This window comes from Pseudorasbora parva, chromosome 8 (assembly GCF_024679245.1).
Source record: "Pseudorasbora parva isolate DD20220531a chromosome 8, ASM2467924v1, whole genome shotgun sequence".
Lineage (NCBI taxonomy): Eukaryota > Metazoa > Chordata > Actinopteri > Cypriniformes > Gobionidae > Pseudorasbora > Pseudorasbora parva.
The window spans coordinates 3,930,172-3,943,730 of NC_090179.1; the positions used below are offsets into that span (position 1 = coordinate 3,930,172).

General features: G+C 40.7%; 34 non-coding genes across 34 annotated transcripts; all 34 read left to right on the forward strand.

Moving 5' to 3' along the window:
• The first annotated feature begins 517 nt into the window (after positions 1-517).
• trnat-agu (transfer RNA threonine (anticodon AGU)) lies at positions 518-591 on the forward strand. The gene has a single exon. It is a non-coding gene; the product is annotated as a tRNA-Thr (tRNA).
• Positions 592-782: 191 nt separating this feature from the next.
• On the forward strand, positions 783-856 carry trnat-ugu (transfer RNA threonine (anticodon UGU)). Its single transcript has one exon. It is a non-coding gene; the product is annotated as a tRNA-Thr (tRNA).
• Positions 857-998: 142 nt separating this feature from the next.
• Positions 999-1,087, forward strand: trnar-ucu (transfer RNA arginine (anticodon UCU)). Its single transcript is given in 2 exon segments — positions 999-1,035; positions 1,052-1,087. It is a non-coding gene; the product is annotated as a tRNA-Arg (tRNA).
• Positions 1,088-1,629: 542 nt separating this feature from the next.
• Positions 1,630-1,703, forward strand: trnat-agu (transfer RNA threonine (anticodon AGU)). Its single transcript has one exon. It is a non-coding gene; the product is annotated as a tRNA-Thr (tRNA).
• A 191-nt stretch (positions 1,704-1,894) lies between these two features.
• On the forward strand, positions 1,895-1,968 carry trnat-ugu (transfer RNA threonine (anticodon UGU)). Its single transcript has one exon. It is a non-coding gene; the product is annotated as a tRNA-Thr (tRNA).
• Positions 1,969-2,110: 142 nt separating this feature from the next.
• trnar-ucu (transfer RNA arginine (anticodon UCU)) lies at positions 2,111-2,199 on the forward strand. Its single transcript is given in 2 exon segments — positions 2,111-2,147; positions 2,164-2,199. It is a non-coding gene; the product is annotated as a tRNA-Arg (tRNA).
• Positions 2,200-2,740: 541 nt separating this feature from the next.
• On the forward strand, positions 2,741-2,814 carry trnat-agu (transfer RNA threonine (anticodon AGU)). Its single transcript has one exon. It is a non-coding gene; the product is annotated as a tRNA-Thr (tRNA).
• A 191-nt stretch (positions 2,815-3,005) lies between these two features.
• trnat-ugu (transfer RNA threonine (anticodon UGU)) lies at positions 3,006-3,079 on the forward strand. The gene has a single exon. It is a non-coding gene; the product is annotated as a tRNA-Thr (tRNA).
• A 142-nt stretch (positions 3,080-3,221) lies between these two features.
• On the forward strand, positions 3,222-3,310 carry trnar-ucu (transfer RNA arginine (anticodon UCU)). Its single transcript is given in 2 exon segments — positions 3,222-3,258; positions 3,275-3,310. It is a non-coding gene; the product is annotated as a tRNA-Arg (tRNA).
• A 542-nt stretch (positions 3,311-3,852) lies between these two features.
• Positions 3,853-3,926, forward strand: trnat-agu (transfer RNA threonine (anticodon AGU)). The gene has a single exon. It is a non-coding gene; the product is annotated as a tRNA-Thr (tRNA).
• A 191-nt stretch (positions 3,927-4,117) lies between these two features.
• On the forward strand, positions 4,118-4,191 carry trnat-ugu (transfer RNA threonine (anticodon UGU)). The gene has a single exon. It is a non-coding gene; the product is annotated as a tRNA-Thr (tRNA).
• Positions 4,192-4,333: 142 nt separating this feature from the next.
• On the forward strand, positions 4,334-4,422 carry trnar-ucu (transfer RNA arginine (anticodon UCU)). Its single transcript is given in 2 exon segments — positions 4,334-4,370; positions 4,387-4,422. It is a non-coding gene; the product is annotated as a tRNA-Arg (tRNA).
• A 541-nt stretch (positions 4,423-4,963) lies between these two features.
• Positions 4,964-5,037, forward strand: trnat-agu (transfer RNA threonine (anticodon AGU)). The gene has a single exon. It is a non-coding gene; the product is annotated as a tRNA-Thr (tRNA).
• A 191-nt stretch (positions 5,038-5,228) lies between these two features.
• trnat-ugu (transfer RNA threonine (anticodon UGU)) lies at positions 5,229-5,302 on the forward strand. The gene has a single exon. It is a non-coding gene; the product is annotated as a tRNA-Thr (tRNA).
• A 142-nt stretch (positions 5,303-5,444) lies between these two features.
• On the forward strand, positions 5,445-5,533 carry trnar-ucu (transfer RNA arginine (anticodon UCU)). The gene is given in 2 exon segments: positions 5,445-5,481; positions 5,498-5,533. It is a non-coding gene; the product is annotated as a tRNA-Arg (tRNA).
• A 541-nt stretch (positions 5,534-6,074) lies between these two features.
• On the forward strand, positions 6,075-6,148 carry trnat-agu (transfer RNA threonine (anticodon AGU)). The gene has a single exon. It is a non-coding gene; the product is annotated as a tRNA-Thr (tRNA).
• A 191-nt stretch (positions 6,149-6,339) lies between these two features.
• trnat-ugu (transfer RNA threonine (anticodon UGU)) lies at positions 6,340-6,413 on the forward strand. The gene has a single exon. It is a non-coding gene; the product is annotated as a tRNA-Thr (tRNA).
• Positions 6,414-6,555: 142 nt separating this feature from the next.
• On the forward strand, positions 6,556-6,644 carry trnar-ucu (transfer RNA arginine (anticodon UCU)). Its single transcript is given in 2 exon segments — positions 6,556-6,592; positions 6,609-6,644. It is a non-coding gene; the product is annotated as a tRNA-Arg (tRNA).
• A 542-nt stretch (positions 6,645-7,186) lies between these two features.
• Positions 7,187-7,260, forward strand: trnat-agu (transfer RNA threonine (anticodon AGU)). Its single transcript has one exon. It is a non-coding gene; the product is annotated as a tRNA-Thr (tRNA).
• Positions 7,261-7,451: 191 nt separating this feature from the next.
• On the forward strand, positions 7,452-7,525 carry trnat-ugu (transfer RNA threonine (anticodon UGU)). Its single transcript has one exon. It is a non-coding gene; the product is annotated as a tRNA-Thr (tRNA).
• Positions 7,526-8,297: 772 nt separating this feature from the next.
• Positions 8,298-8,371, forward strand: trnat-agu (transfer RNA threonine (anticodon AGU)). Its single transcript has one exon. It is a non-coding gene; the product is annotated as a tRNA-Thr (tRNA).
• A 191-nt stretch (positions 8,372-8,562) lies between these two features.
• On the forward strand, positions 8,563-8,636 carry trnat-ugu (transfer RNA threonine (anticodon UGU)). Its single transcript has one exon. It is a non-coding gene; the product is annotated as a tRNA-Thr (tRNA).
• Positions 8,637-8,778: 142 nt separating this feature from the next.
• Positions 8,779-8,867, forward strand: trnar-ucu (transfer RNA arginine (anticodon UCU)). The gene is given in 2 exon segments: positions 8,779-8,815; positions 8,832-8,867. It is a non-coding gene; the product is annotated as a tRNA-Arg (tRNA).
• A 541-nt stretch (positions 8,868-9,408) lies between these two features.
• Positions 9,409-9,482, forward strand: trnat-agu (transfer RNA threonine (anticodon AGU)). The gene has a single exon. It is a non-coding gene; the product is annotated as a tRNA-Thr (tRNA).
• Positions 9,483-9,673: 191 nt separating this feature from the next.
• trnat-ugu (transfer RNA threonine (anticodon UGU)) lies at positions 9,674-9,747 on the forward strand. The gene has a single exon. It is a non-coding gene; the product is annotated as a tRNA-Thr (tRNA).
• Positions 9,748-9,889: 142 nt separating this feature from the next.
• On the forward strand, positions 9,890-9,978 carry trnar-ucu (transfer RNA arginine (anticodon UCU)). The gene is given in 2 exon segments: positions 9,890-9,926; positions 9,943-9,978. It is a non-coding gene; the product is annotated as a tRNA-Arg (tRNA).
• Positions 9,979-10,519: 541 nt separating this feature from the next.
• On the forward strand, positions 10,520-10,593 carry trnat-agu (transfer RNA threonine (anticodon AGU)). Its single transcript has one exon. It is a non-coding gene; the product is annotated as a tRNA-Thr (tRNA).
• Positions 10,594-10,784: 191 nt separating this feature from the next.
• Positions 10,785-10,858, forward strand: trnat-ugu (transfer RNA threonine (anticodon UGU)). The gene has a single exon. It is a non-coding gene; the product is annotated as a tRNA-Thr (tRNA).
• Positions 10,859-11,000: 142 nt separating this feature from the next.
• Positions 11,001-11,089, forward strand: trnar-ucu (transfer RNA arginine (anticodon UCU)). Its single transcript is given in 2 exon segments — positions 11,001-11,037; positions 11,054-11,089. It is a non-coding gene; the product is annotated as a tRNA-Arg (tRNA).
• A 541-nt stretch (positions 11,090-11,630) lies between these two features.
• On the forward strand, positions 11,631-11,704 carry trnat-agu (transfer RNA threonine (anticodon AGU)). Its single transcript has one exon. It is a non-coding gene; the product is annotated as a tRNA-Thr (tRNA).
• A 191-nt stretch (positions 11,705-11,895) lies between these two features.
• trnat-ugu (transfer RNA threonine (anticodon UGU)) lies at positions 11,896-11,969 on the forward strand. The gene has a single exon. It is a non-coding gene; the product is annotated as a tRNA-Thr (tRNA).
• A 142-nt stretch (positions 11,970-12,111) lies between these two features.
• trnar-ucu (transfer RNA arginine (anticodon UCU)) lies at positions 12,112-12,200 on the forward strand. The gene is given in 2 exon segments: positions 12,112-12,148; positions 12,165-12,200. It is a non-coding gene; the product is annotated as a tRNA-Arg (tRNA).
• A 542-nt stretch (positions 12,201-12,742) lies between these two features.
• trnat-agu (transfer RNA threonine (anticodon AGU)) lies at positions 12,743-12,816 on the forward strand. Its single transcript has one exon. It is a non-coding gene; the product is annotated as a tRNA-Thr (tRNA).
• A 191-nt stretch (positions 12,817-13,007) lies between these two features.
• On the forward strand, positions 13,008-13,081 carry trnat-ugu (transfer RNA threonine (anticodon UGU)). Its single transcript has one exon. It is a non-coding gene; the product is annotated as a tRNA-Thr (tRNA).
• Positions 13,082-13,559: the final 478 nt, after the last annotated feature.

Consider the following 13,559-nt stretch of genomic DNA (forward strand, 5'->3'; position numbering starts at 1 on the left):
TCTTTGTGTTGGACAAGCATATGCTTAAACCTTTTCGGACATGAAGTATTTCAGAAGCCTAACTTTCCTCTTCGTCTTATTTCCCCTGTTGGACACACCCAGCTCAGATTACAGAATACTCTACTAATTAGCTCACGTCAAGTCCCCATTTTTAAAAAAGGAATATAACAAGAATGGTTTGAAAAACACTGGTTTAGGCCAAAAACTGCTACTGCCAATTGATGGCCACCTACCTAGCAAGAAATGCTTTCCATTTCTGCTAGCTTAAACAGAGTTTAGATTTATTGTAAATGGAGGTTCACAACACATTTGAGACACGAGTATTGAGAGATTTTAACCAAAATGAAATGATTTGAGACATTCCCTTTTTACTCAATAGAAGCATGCACACTTTTCAGCTTTTGGAAATAATCCTCTAACTTCAAAGGAACCTAATCATGACTTAATCAGCTCTTTTCCTGACATGCTACCTCTTTTAGACTTTGAATACAAAAGTATCAAACCAAAGTAAGTACCTGGCGCTGTGGCTTAGTTGGTTAAAGCGCCTGTCTAGTAAACAGGAGATCCTGGGTTCGAATCCCAGCAGTGCCTAAAATGTGTGGCTTCTACTAGTATTCATCCAAACTTTTCAGATGTAAAAGTCTCTACAGGACACACCTTCTGGACTTCTAGGTTGTGAATAAAGGCTCAAAGGGAAAACTTTCATGAGGTAATCAGCTGTTTTCAAGATGTGCTACCTCTTTAAGGCTTTATATACCAACAAAATGCTTTGCATTACAGCTGGCACTGTGGCTTAGTTGGTCAAAGCGCCTGTCTTGTAAACAGGAGATCCTGGGTTCAAATCCCAGCAGTGCCTATGCCACAGGATATGTGGGAGCACTTTTAAACTTTTCACATTTGAAAGTCTTTACATGCTGAACAGTGTGTATCAGCAAGGAAGAACTGGAAAGCTAAGAAGTGCTGGACAAGGCATAGTGCCTTGGAAAGTGTGTTGTTGTGGCTCTGTGGCGCAATGGATAGCGCATTGGACTTCTAGGTTGTGAATGGAGGTATTCAAAGGCTGTGGGTTCGAGTCCCACCAGAGTCATCCATAAAAACTTTTGCTCAGATATCTTTGTGTTGGACAAGCATATGCTTAAACCTTTTCGGACATGAAGTATTTCAGAAGCCTAACTTTCCTCTTCGTCTAATTTCCCCTGTTGGACACACCCAGCTCAGATTACAGAATACTCTACTAATTAGCTCACGTCAAGTCCCCATTTTTAAAAAAAGGAATATAACAAGAATGGTTTGAAAAACACTGGTTTAGGCCAAAAACTGCTACTGCCAATTGATGGCCACCTACCTAGCAAGAAATGCTTTCCATTTCTGCTAGCTTAAACAGAGTTTAGATTTATTGTAAATGGAGGTTCACAACACATTTGAGACACGAGTATTGAGAGATTTTAACCAAAATGAAATGATTTGAGACATTCCCTTTTTACTCAATAGAAGCATGCACACTTTTCAGCTTTTGGAAATAATCCTCTAACTTCAAAGGAACCTAATCATGACTTAATCAGCTCTTTTCCTGACATGCTACCTCTTTTAGACTTTGAATACAAAAGTATCAAACCAAAGTAAGTACCTGGCGCTGTGGCTTAGTTGGTTAAAGCGCCTGTCTAGTAAACAGGAGATCCTGGGTTCGAATCCCAGCAGTGCCTAAAATGTGTGGCTTCTACTAGTATTCATCCAAACTTTTCAGATGTAAAAGTCTCTACAGGACACACCTTCTGGACTTCTAGGTTGTGAATAAAGGCTCAAAGGGAAAACTTTCATGAGGTAGTCAGCTGTTTTCAAGATGTGCTACCTCTTTAAGGCTTTATATACCAACAAAATGCTTTGCATTACAGCTGGCGCTGTGGCTTAGTTGGTCAAAGCGCCTGTCTTGTAAACAGGAGATCCTGGGTTCAAATCCCAGCAGTGCCTATGCCACAGGATATGTGGGAGCACTTTTAAACTTTTCACATTTGAAAGTCTTTACATGCTGAACAGTGTGTATCAGCAAGGAAGAACTGGAAAGCTAAGAAGTGCTGGACAAGGCATAGTGCCTTGGAAAGTGTGTTGTTGTGGCTCTGTGGCGCAATGGATAGCGCATTGGACTTCTAGGTTGTGAATGGAGGTATTCAAAGGCTGTGGGTTCGAGTCCCACCAGAGTCATCCATAAAAACTTTTGCTCAGATATCTTTGTGTTGGACAAGCATATGCTTAAACCTTTTCGGACATGAAGTATTTCAGAAGCCTAACTTTCCTCTTCGTCTTATTTCCCCTGTTGGACACACCCAGCTCAGATTACAGAATACTCTACTAATTAGCTCACGTCAAGTCCCCATTTTTAAAAAAGGAATATAACAAGAATGGTTTGAAAAACACTGGTTTAGGCCAAAAACTGCTACTGCCAATTGATGGCCACCTACCTAGCAAGAAATGCTTTCCATTTCTGCTAGCTTAAACAGAGTTTAGATTTATTGTAAATGGAGGTTCACAACACATTTGAGACACGAGTATTGAGAGATTTTAACCAAAATGAAATGATTTGAGACATTCCCTTTTTACTCAATAGAAGCATGCACACTTTTCAGCTTTTGGAAATAATCCTCTAACTTCAAAGGAACCTAATCATGACTTAATCAGCTCTTTTCCTGACATGCTACCTCTTTTAGACTTTGAATACAAAAGTATCAAACCAAAGTAAGTACCTGGCGCTGTGGCTTAGTTGGTTAAAGCGCCTGTCTAGTAAACAGGAGATCCTGGGTTCGAATCCCAGCAGTGCCTAAAATGTGTGGCTTCTACTAGTATTCATCCAAACTTTTCAGATGTAAAAGTCTCTACAGGACACACCTTCTGGACTTCTAGGTTGTGAATAAAGGCTCAAAGGGAAAACTTTCATGAGGTAATCAGCTGTTTTCAAGATGTGCTACCTCTTTAAGGCTTTATATACCAACAAAATGCTTTGCATTACAGCTGGCACTGTGGCTTAGTTGGTCAAAGCGCCTGTCTTGTAAACAGGAGATCCTGGGTTCAAATCCCAGCAGTGCCTATGCCACAGGATATGTGGGAGCACTTTTAAACTTTTCACATTTGAAAGTCTTTACATGCTGAACAGTGTGTATCAGCAAGGAAGAACTGGAAAGCTAAGAAGTGCTGGACAAGGCATAGTGCCTTGGAAAGTGTGATCTTGTGGCTCTGTGGCGCAATGGATAGCGCATTGGACTTCTAGGTTGTGAATGGAGGTATTCAAAGGCTGTGGGTTCGAGTCCCACCAGAGTCATCCATAAAAACTTTTGCTCAGATATCTTTGTGTTGGACAAGCATATGCTTAAACCTTTTCGGACATGAAGTATTTCAGAAGCCTACCTTTCCTCTTCGTCTAATTTCCCCTGTTGGACACACCCAGCTCAGATTACAGAATACTCTACTAATTAGCTCACGTCAAGTCCCCATTTTTAAAAAAAGGAATATAACAAGAATGGTTTGAAAAACACTGGTTTAGGCCAAAAACTGCTACTGCCAATTGATGGCCACCTACCTAGCAAGAAATGCTTTCCATTTCTGCTAGCTTAAACAGAGTTTAGATTTATTGTAAATGGAGGTTCACAACACATTTGAGACACGAGTATTGAGAGATTTTAACCAAAATGAAATGATTTGAGACATTCCCTTTTTACTCAATAGAAGCATGCACACTTTTCAGCTTTTGGAAATAATCCTCTAACTTCAAAGGAACCTAATCATGACTTAATCAGCTCTTTTCCTGACATGCTACCTCTTTTAGACTTTGAATACAAAAGTATCAAACCAAAGTAAGTACCTGGCGCTGTGGCTTAGTTGGTTAAAGCGCCTGTCTAGTAAACAGGAGATCCTGGGTTCGAATCCCAGCAGTGCCTAAAATGTGTGGCTTCTACTAGTATTCATCCAAACTTTTCAGATGTAAAAGTCTCTACAGGACACACCTTCTGGACTTCTAGGTTGTGAATAAAGGCTCAAAGGGAAAACTTTCATGAGGTAGTCAGCTGTTTTCAAGATGTGCTACCTCTTTAAGGCTTTATATACCAACAAAATGCTTTGCATTACAGCTGGCGCTGTGGCTTAGTTGGTCAAAGCGCCTGTCTTGTAAACAGGAGATCCTGGGTTCAAATCCCAGCAGTGCCTATGCCACAGGATATGTGGGAGCACTTTTAAACTTTTCACATTTGAAAGTCTTTACATGCTGAACAGTGTGTATCAGCAAGGAAGAACTGGAAAGCTAAGAAGTGCTGGACAAGGCATAGTGCCTTGGAAAGTGTGTTGTTGTGGCTCTGTGGCGCAATGGATAGCGCATTGGACTTCTAGGTTGTGAATGGAGGTATTCAAAGGCTGTGGGTTCGAGTCCCACCAGAGTCATCCATAAAAACTTTTGCTCAGATATCTTTGTGTTGGACAAGCATATGCTTAAACCTTTTCGGACATGAAGTATTTCAGAAGCCTAACTTTCCTCTTCGTCTTATTTCCCCTGTTGGACACACCCAGCTCAGATTACAGAATACTCTACTAATTAGCTCACGTCAAGTCCCCATTTTTAAAAAAGGAATATAACAAGAATGGTTTGAAAAACACTGGTTTAGGCCAAAAACTGCTACTGCCAATTGATGGCCACCTACCTAGCAAGAAATGCTTTCCATTTCTGCTAGCTTAAACAGAGTTTAGATTTATTGTAAATGGAGGTTCACAACACATTTGAGACACGAGTATTGAGAGATTTTAACCAAAATGAAATGATTTGAGACATTCCCTTTTTACTCAATAGAAGCATGCACACTTTTCAGCTTTTGGAAATAATCCTCTAACTTCAAAGGAACCTAATCATGACTTAATCAGCTCTTTTCCTGACATGCTACCTCTTTTAGACTTTGAATACAAAAGTATCAAACCAAAGTAAGTACCTGGCGCTGTGGCTTAGTTGGTTAAAGCGCCTGTCTAGTAAACAGGAGATCCTGGGTTCGAATCCCAGCAGTGCCTAAAATGTGTGGCTTCTACTAGTATTCATCCAAACTTTTCAGATGTAAAAGTCTCTACAGGACACACCTTCTGGACTTCTAGGTTGTGAATAAAGGCTCAAAGGGAAAACTTTCATGAGGTAGTCAGCTGTTTTCAAGATGTGCTACCTCTTTAAGGCTTTATATACCAACAAAATGCTTTGCATTACAGCTGGCGCTGTGGCTTAGTTGGTCAAAGCGCCTGTCTTGTAAACAGGAGATCCTGGGTTCAAATCCCAGCAGTGCCTATGCCACAGGATATGTGGGAGCACTTTTAAACTTTTCACATTTGAAAGTCTTTACATGCTGAACAGTGTGTATCAGCAAGGAAGAACTGGAAAGCTAAGAAGTGCTGGACAAGGCATAGTGCCTTGGAAAGTGTGTTGTTGTGGCTCTGTGGCGCAATGGATAGCGCATTGGACTTCTAGGTTGTGAATGGAGGTATTCAAAGGCTGTGGGTTCGAGTCCCACCAGAGTCATCCATAAAAACTTTTGCTCAGATATCTTTGTGTTGGACAAGCATATGCTTAAACCTTTTCGGACATGAAGTATTTCAGAAGCCTAACTTTCCTCTTCGTCTTATTTCCCCTGTTGGACACACCCAGCTCAGATTACAGAATACTCTACTAATTAGCTCACGTCAAGTCCCCATTTTTAAAAAAGGAATATAACAAGAATGGTTTGAAAAACACTGGTTTAGGCCAAAAACTGCTACTGCCAATTGATGGCCACCTACCTAGCAAGAAATGCTTTCCATTTCTGCTAGCTTAAACAGAGTTTAGATTTATTGTAAATGGAGGTTCACAACACATTTGAGACACGAGTATTGAGAGATTTTAACCAAAATGAAATGATTTGAGACATTCCCTTTTTACTCAATAGAAGCATGCACACTTTTCAGCTTTTGGAAATAATCCTCTAACTTCAAAGGAACCTAATCATGACTTAATCAGCTCTTTTCCTGACATGCTACCTCTTTTAGACTTTGAATACAAAAGTATCAAACCAAAGTAAGTACCTGGCGCTGTGGCTTAGTTGGTTAAAGCGCCTGTCTAGTAAACAGGAGATCCTGGGTTCGAATCCCAGCAGTGCCTAAAATGTGTGGCTTCTACTAGTATTCATCCAAACTTTTCAGATGTAAAAGTCTCTACAGGACACACCTTCTGGACTTCTAGGTTGTGAATAAAGGCTCAAAGGGAAAACTTTCATGAGGTAATCAGCTGTTTTCAAGATGTGCTACCTCTTTAAGGCTTTATATACCAACAAAATGCTTTGCATTACAGCTGGCACTGTGGCTTAGTTGGTCAAAGCGCCTGTCTTGTAAACAGGAGATCCTGGGTTCAAATCCCAGCAGTGCCTATGCCACAGGATATGTGGGAGCACTTTTAAACTTTTCACATTTGAAAGTCTTTACATGCTGAACAGTGTGTATCAGCAAGGAAGAACTGGAAAGCTAAGAAGTGCTGGACAAGGCATAGTGCCTTGGAAAGTGTGATCTTGTGGCTCTGTGGCGCAATGGATAGCGCATTGGACTTCTAGGTTGTGAATGGAGGTATTCAAAGGCTGTGGGTTCGAGTCCCACCAGAGTCATCCATAAAAACTTTTGCTCAGATATCTTTGTGTTGGACAAGCATATGCTTAAACCTTTTCGGACATGAAGTATTTCAGAAGCCTACCTTTCCTCTTCGTCTAATTTCCCCTGTTGGACACACCCAGCTCAGATTACAGAATACTCTACTAATTAGCTCACGTCAAGTCCCCATTTTTAAAAAAAGGAATATAACAAGAATGGTTTGAAAAACACTGGTTTAGGCCAAAAACTGCTACTGCCAATTGATGGCCACCTACCTAGCAAGAAATGCTTTCCATTTCTGCTAGCTTAAACAGAGTTTAGATTTATTGTAAATGGAGGTTCACAACACATTTGAGACACGAGTATTGAGAGATTTTAACCAAAATGAAATGATTTGAGACATTCCCTTTTTACTCAATAGAAGCATGCACACTTTTCAGCTTTTGGAAATAATCCTCTAACTTCAAAGGAACCTAATCATGACTTAATCAGCTCTTTTCCTGACATGCTACCTCTTTTAGACTTTGAATACAAAAGTATCAAACCAAAGTAAGTACCTGGCGCTGTGGCTTAGTTGGTTAAAGCGCCTGTCTAGTAAACAGGAGATCCTGGGTTCGAATCCCAGCAGTGCCTAAAATGTGTGGCTTCTACTAGTATTCATCCAAACTTTTCAGATGTAAAAGTCTCTACAGGACACACCTTCTGGACTTCTAGGTTGTGAATAAAGGCTCAAAGGGAAAACTTTCATGAGGTAGTCAGCTGTTTTCAAGATGTGCTACCTCTTTAAGGCTTTATATACCAACAAAATGCTTTGCATTACAGCTGGCGCTGTGGCTTAGTTGGTCAAAGCGCCTGTCTTGTAAACAGGAGATCCTGGGTTCAAATCCCAGCAGTGCCTATGCCACAGGATATGTGGGAGCACTTTTAAACTTTTCACATTTGAAAGTCTTTACATGCTGAACAGTGTGTATCAGCAAGGAAGAACTGGAAAGCTAAGAAGTGCTGGACAAGGCATAGTGCCTTGGAAAGCGTATTCTTGTGGCTCTATGGCGCAATGGATAGTGCATTGGACTTCTAGGTTGTGAATGGAGGTATTCAAAGGCTGTGGATTCGAGTCCCACCAGAGTCATCCATTAAACCTTTTGCTCAGATATCTTTGTGTTGGACAAGCATATGCTTAAACCTTTTCGGACATGAAGTATTTCAGAAGCCTAACTTTCCTCTTCGTCTTATTTCCCCTGTTGGACACACCCAGCTCAGATTACAGAATACTCTACTAATTAGCTCACGTCAAGTCCCCATTTTTAAAAAAGGAATATAACAAGAATGGTTTGAAAAACACTGGTTTAGGCCAAAAACTGCTACTGCCAATTGATGGCCACCTACCTAGCAAGAAATGCTTTCCATTTCTGCTAGCTTAAATAGAGTTTAGATTTATTGTAAATGGAGGTTCACAACACATTTGAGACACGAGTATTGAGAGATTTTAACCAAAATGAAATGATTTGAGACATTCCCTTATTCCTCAATAGAAGCCTGCACACTTTTCAGCTTTTGGAAATAATCCTCTAACTTCAAAGGAACCTAATCATGACTTAATCAGCTCTTTTCCTGACATGCTACCTCTTTTAGACTTTGAATACAAAAGTATCAAACCAAAGTAAGTACCTGGCGCTGTGGCTTCGTTGGTTAAAGCGCCTGTCTAGTAAACAGGAGATCCTGGGTTCGAATCCCAGCAGTGCCTAAAATGTGTGCCTTCTACTAGTATTCATCCAAACTTTTCAGATGTAAAAGTCTCTACAGGACACACCTTCTGGACTTCTAGGTTGTGAATAAAGGCTCAAAGGGAAAACTTTCATGAGGTAATCAGCTGTTTTCAAGATGTGCTACCTCTTTAAGGCTTTATATACCAACAAAATGCTTTGCATTACAGCTGGCGCTGTGGCTTAGTTGGTCAAAGCGCCTGTCTTGTAAACAGGAGATCCTGGGTTCAAATCCCAGCAGTGCCTATGCCACAGGATAGGTGGGAGCACTTTTAAACTTTTCACATTTGAAAGTCTTTACATGCTGAACAGTGTGTATCAGCAAGGAAGAACTGGAAAGCTAAGAAGTGCTGGACAAGGCATAGTGCCTTGGAAAGTGTGTTCTTGTGGCTCTGTGGCGCAATGGATAGCGCATTGGACTTCTAGGTTGTGAATGGAGGTATTCAAAGGCTGTGGGTTCGAGTCCCACCAGAGTCATCCATAAAAACTTTTGCTCAGATATCTTTGTGTTGGACAAGCATATGCTTAAACCTTTTCGGACATGAAGTATTTCAGAAGCCTAACTTTCCTCTTCGTCTTATTTCCCCTGTTGGACACACCCAGCTCAGATTACAGAATACTCTACTAATTAGCTCACGTCAAGTCCCCATTTTTAAAAAAGGAATATAACAAGAATGGTTTGAAAAACACTGGTTTAGGCCAAAAACTGCTACTGCCAATTGATGGCCACCTACCTAGCAAGAAATGCTTTCCATTTCTGCTAGCTTAAATAGAGTTTAGATTTATTGTAAATGGAGGTTCACAACACATTTGAGACACGAGTATTGAGAGATTTTAACCAAAATGAAATGATTTGAGACATTCCCTTATTCCTCAATAGAAGCCTGCACACTTTTCAGCTTTTGGAAATAATCCTCTAACTTCAAAGGAACCTAATCATGACTTAATCAGCTCTTTTCCTGACATGCTACCTCTTTTAGACTTTGAATACAAAAGTATCAAACCAAAGTAAGTACCTGGCGCTGTGGCTTAGTTGGTTAAAGCGCCTGTCTAGTAAACAGGAGATCCTGGGTTCGAATCCCAGCAGTGCCTAAAATGTGTGCCTTCTACTAGTATTCATCCAAACTTTTCAGATGTAAAAGTCTCTACAGGACACACCTTCTGGACTTCTAGGTTGTGAATAAAGGCTCAAAGGGAAAACTTTCATGAGGTAATCAGCTGTTTTCAAGATGTGCTACCTCTTTAAGGCTTTATATACCAACAAAATGCTTTGCATTACAGCTGGCGCTGTGGCTTAGTTGGTCAAAGCGCCTGTCTTGTAAACAGGAGATCCTGGGTTCAAATCCCAGCAGTGCCTATGCCACAGGATATGTGGGAGCACTTTTAAACTTTTCACATTTGCAAGTCTTTACATGCTGAACAGTGTGTATCAGCAAGGAAGAACTGGAAAGCTAAGAAGTGCTGGACAAGGCATAGTGCCTTGGAAAGTGTGTTGTTGTGGCTCTGTGGCGCAATGGATAGCGCATTGGACTTCTAGGTTGTGAATGGAGGTATTCAAAGGCTGTGGGTTCGAGTCCCACCAGGGTCATCCATAAAAACTTTTGCTCAGATATCTTTGTGTTGGACAAGCATATGCTTAAACCTTTTCGGACATGAAGTATTTCAGAAGCCTACCTTTCCTCTTCGTCTTATTTCCCCTGTTGGACACACCCAGCTCAGATTACAGAATACTCTACTAATTAGCTCACGTCAAGTCCCCATTTTTAAAAAAGGAATATAACAAGAATGGTTTGAAAAACACTGGTTTAGGCCAAAAACTGCTACTGCCAATTGATGGCCACCTACCTAGCAAGAAATGCTTTCCATTTCTGCTAGCTTAAACAGAGTTTAGATTTATTGTAAATGGAGGTTCACAACACATTTAAGACACGAGTATTGAGAGATTTTAACCAAAATGAAATGATTTGAGACATTCCCTTATTCCTCAATAGAAGCCTGCACACTTTTCAGCTTTTGGAAATAATCCTCTAACTTCAAAGGAACCTAATCATGACTTAATCAGCTCTTTTCCTGACATGCTACCTCTTTTAGACTTTGAATACAAAAGTATCAAACCAAAGTAACTACCTGGCGCTGCGGCTTAGTTGGTTAAAGCGCCTGTCTAGTAAACAGGAGATCCTGGGTTCGAATCCCAGCAGTGCCTAAAATGTGTGCCTTCTACTAGTATTCATCCAAACTTTTCAGATGTAAAAGTCTCTACAGGACACACCTTCTGGACTTCTAGGTTGTGAATAAAGGCTCAAAGGGAAAACTTTCATGAGGTAATCAGCTGTTTTCAAGATGTGCTACCTCTTTAAGGCTTTATATACCAACAAAATGCTTTGCATTACAGCTGGCACTGTGGCTTAGTTGGTCAAAGCGCCTGTCTTGTAAACAGGAGATCCTGGGTTCAAATCCCAGCAGTGCCTATGCCACAGAATATGTGGGAGCACTTTTAAACTTTTCACATTTGAAAGTCTTTACATGCTGAACAGTGTGTATCAGCAAGGAAGAACTGGAAAGCTAAGAAGTGCTGGACAAGGCATAGTGCCTTGGAAAGTGTGTTCTTGTGGCTCTGTGGCGCAATGGATAGCGCATTGGACTTCTAGGTTGTGAATGGAGGTATTCAAAGGCTGTGGGTTCGAGTCCCACCAGAGTCATCCATAAAAACTTTTGCTCAGATATCTTTGTGTTGGACAAGCATATGCTTAAACCTTTTCGGACATGAAGTATTTCAGAAGCCTAACTTTCCTCTTCGTCTTATTTCCCCTGTTGGACACACCCAGCTCAGATTACAGAATACTCTACTAATTAGCTCACGTCAAGTCCCCATTTTTAAAAAAGGAATATAACAAGAATGGTTTGAAAAACACTGGTTTAGGCCAAAAACTGCTACTGCCAATTGATGGCCACCTACCTAGCAAGAAATGCTTTCCATTTCTGCTAGCTTAAACAGAGTTTAGATTTATTGTAAATGGAGGTTCACAACACATTTGAGACACGAGTATTGAGAGATTTTAACCAAAATGAAATGATTTGAGACATTCCCTTTTTACTCAATAGAAGCATGCACACTTTTCAGCTTTTGGAAATAATCCTCTAACTTCAAAGGAACCTAATCATGACTTAATCAGCTCTTTTCCTGACATGCTACCTCTTTTAGACTTTGAATACAAAAGTATCAAACCAAAGTAAGTACCTGGCGCTGTGGCTTAGTTGGTTAAAGCGCCTGTCTAGTAAACAGGAGATCCTGGGTTCGAATCCCAGCAGTGCCTAAAATGTGTGGCTTCTACTAGTATTCATCCAAACTTTTCAGATGTAAAAGTCTCTACAGGACACACCTTCTGGACTTCTAGGTTGTGAATAAAGGCTCAAAGGGAAAACTTTCATGAGGTAATCAGCTGTTTTCAAGATGTGCTACCTCTTTAAGGCTTTATATACCAACAAAATGCTTTGCATTACAGCTGGCACTGTGGCTTAGTTGGTCAAAGCGCCTGTCTTGTAAACAGGAGATCCTGGGTTCAAATCCCAGCAGTGCCTATGCCACAGGATATGTGGGAGCACTTTTAAACTTTTCACATTTGAAAGTCTTTACATGCTGAACAGTGTGTATCAGCAAGGAAGAACTGGAAAGCTAAGAAGTGCTGGACAAGGCATAGTGCCTTGGAAAGTGTGATCTTGTGGCTCTGTGGCGCAATGGATAGCGCATTGGACTTCTAGGTTGTGAATGGAGGTATTCAAAGGCTGTGGGTTCGAGTCCCACCAGAGTCATCCATAAAAACTTTTGCTCAGATATCTTTGTGTTGGACAAGCATATGCTTAAACCTTTTCGGACATGAAGTATTTCAGAAGCCTACCTTTCCTCTTCGTCTAATTTCCCCTGTTGGACACACCCAGCTCAGATTACAGAATACTCTACTAATTAGCTCACGTCAAGTCCCCATTTTTAAAAAAAGGAATATAACAAGAATGGTTTGAAAAACACTGGTTTAGGCCAAAAACTGCTACTGCCAATTGATGGCCACCTACCTAGCAAGAAATGCTTTCCATTTCTGCTAGCTTAAACAGAGTTTAGATTTATTGTAAATGGAGGTTCACAACACATTTGAGACACGAGTATTGAGAGATTTTAACCAAAATGAAATGATTTGAGACATTCCCTTATTCCTCAATAGAAGCCTGCACACTTTTCAGCTTTTGGAAATAATCCTCTAACTTCAAAGGAACCTAATCATGACTTAATCAGCTCTTTTCCTGACATGCTACCTCTTTTAGACTTTGAATACAAAAGTATCAAACCAAAGTAAGTACCTGGCGCTGTGGCTTAGTTGGTTAAAGCGCCTGTCTAGTAAACAGGAGATCCTGGGTTCGAATCCCAGCAGTGCCTAAAATGTGTGGCTTCTACTAGTATTCATCCAAACTTTTCAGATGTAAAAGTCTCTACAGGACACACCTTCTGGACTTCTAGGTTGTGAATAAAGGCTCAAAGGGAAAACTTTCATGAGGTAGTCAGCTGTTTTCAAGATGTGCTACCTCTTTAAGGCTTTATATACCAACAAAATGCTTTGCATTACAGCTGGCGCTGTGGCTTAGTTGGTCAAAGCGCCTGTCTTGTAAACAGGAGATCCTGGGTTCAAATCCCAGCAGTGCCTATGCCACAGGATATGTGGGAGCACTTTTAAACTTTTCACATTTGAAAGTCTTTACATGCTGAACAGTGTGTATCAGCAAGGAAGAACTGGAAAGCTAAGAAGTGCTGGACAAGGCATAGTGCCTTGGAAAGCGTATTCTTGTGGCTCTATGGCGCAATGGATAGTGCATTGGACTTCTAGGTTGTGAATGGAGGTATTCAAAGGCTGTGGATTCGAGTCCCACCAGAGTCATCCATTAAACCTTTTGCTCAGATATCTTTGTGTTGGACAAGCATATGCTTAAACCTTTTCGGACATGAAGTATTTCAGAAGCCTAACTTTCCTCTTCGTCTTATTTCCCCTGTTGGACACACCCAGCTCAGATTACAGAATACTCTACTAATTAGCTCACGTCAAGTCCCCATTTTTAAAAAAGGAATATAACAAGAATGGTTTGAAAAACACTGGTTTAGGCCAAAAACTGCTACTGCCAATTGAT